We start from the raw sequence: 1,977 nt of genomic DNA on the forward strand, positions 1-1,977 counted from the left end.
TGAACATTTCCCATCAACCACCACCCTCTGTCTTCTTACAGCTAGCCCTTTCCAATGCTTCCACATTCTTCCTATAACGCGGTGACCAGAACTGTACACAATACTCCAAGTGCGGCCGCACCAGAGTTTTGGATGTGGATGCTGGTGGGATGGTTGGTGAGGAGAAGGTGAACCCTATTGCTGTTGTGGGAGAGAAGAAAAGGGGTGAGGGCAGAAGTGCGGGAGATGGGTCAGACCAGGTTGAGGGCCCTGTCAACAGCGGAGCTGGGGAATCCTCAGTTGAGGAAGAAGGTGGATATTTCGGAGGCTCCCTTGTCGAAATTTACCTCATCTGAACATATATGATGGAGACGGAGGAACTGAGAGAATGGGTTGGAGTCTTTACAGGAAGCAGGCTGTGAGGATGTACAGACCAGGTAGCTTTGGGAGTCAGTGGGTTTATTGTGGATATAAGTGGCTAGTTTATTCCCAGAAATGGAAACACAGATGTTGAGGAAGAGAAGGGAGGATTCAGAGATAGACCAAGTGAAAGTAGGGCAGGGTGGAAATTGGAAGCGAAATCGTTGAATTTTCCCAATTCCAGACGAGAGAGGGAAGCAGCACTGATGGTATCATCGATATATTGGAGAAAGAGTTGTGGTTGGGGGCCGGAATAGGACTGGAACAAGAAATGTTCCACGTACCCCACAAAGAGACAGGCATAACTGGGACCCATGCGGGTACCCATGGTCACCCCTTTGACCTGAAGAAAATGAAAGGAGTTAAAAGAGAAGTTGTTGAAGATGAGGATGAGCTCGGCCAAGCAGAGGAGGGTGGTGGTGGATGGGGATGGTTCATGTCTTTGCTCCAGGAAGAAGCGGAGAGCCCTGAGACCCTCCTAGTGGGGAATGGACATGTAAAGGGATTGAACATCCATAGTAAAGAGGAGGCAGCTGCAAACTGGAAGTTTTGAAACTGATGTAAGGAGTCAGAGGAATCATGGATGAACCTGGGCAGGCACTGGACCAGGGGAGAAAAGACTAAGTCAAGGTAGGAAGAGATGAGGTGTGTGGGGCAGGAGCAGGCTGAAACAATGCGTCTGCCTGGATTGTCCTGTTTGTGGATTTTAGGAAGGAGATAGAAACAAGCTGTGCGGGACTGGAGGACTATCAGCTTAGAGGCAGTAGCAGGGAGATCACCAGATGAAATGAGATTAGTTACCATAGTAGATACAATGGCCTGATGCGTTATGGTGGGGTCATGGTCCAGAGGAAGGTAGGAGGAGGTATCTGAGGGATGGCACTCAGCCTCTGCAATATAGAGGTCAGTATGCCAGACTACAACAGCACCACCCTTATCGGCAGGCTTAATAACAAAGTCAGGGTTAGATCTAAGCGCACAGAGTGCAGTCAGTTCGGAGGGAGATAGGTTGGATTTGATGAGGGGGAGTGGGCAGAGAAATTGAGGTGACCAGTATCACATCGACAGTTCTCAATGAACAGATCGAGTGCAGACAAAAGGCTGGAGGGAGGGGTCCAGGAGGAGGGAGAGTGTTGGAACTGGACAAAGGGGTCTGTGGGACGGGGAGACGACTCTTGTCCGAAGAAATGAGCACGGAGGTGAAGGCAGCAGAAGAAGAGTTCGACATCACGTTGTGCCCAAAATTCATTAAGATGGGGACACACAGGAATAAACCTGAGGCCTTTGCTGAGTACAGAACGTTCAGCATCAGAGAGTGGAAGGTTAGGAGGGATGGTGAATACCTGACAGGAAGTGGGATTGGGGGAGGGGATGGAGTCAGAGGGTAGCGGAGGAGAGGAAGGTTCCAGAGGGCCATGGGTATCTCTGAGTTGTTGCATTTTGTGGGCATTGATGGCTGAAAGGAAAAGGTAAAGTTTCTTGTTAACATGATGAATGAGCCGGATGATGAAGTGGAACTGTGGAGTGGTGCAGCCCCGAGTCAGCGTGTTGCAATGCCATTGGGGAGAGTGTGGCACT

Source organism: Rhincodon typus, chromosome 1 (genome assembly GCF_021869965.1).
Source record: "Rhincodon typus isolate 14 chromosome 1, sRhiTyp1.1, whole genome shotgun sequence".
Lineage (NCBI taxonomy): Eukaryota > Metazoa > Chordata > Chondrichthyes > Orectolobiformes > Rhincodontidae > Rhincodon > Rhincodon typus.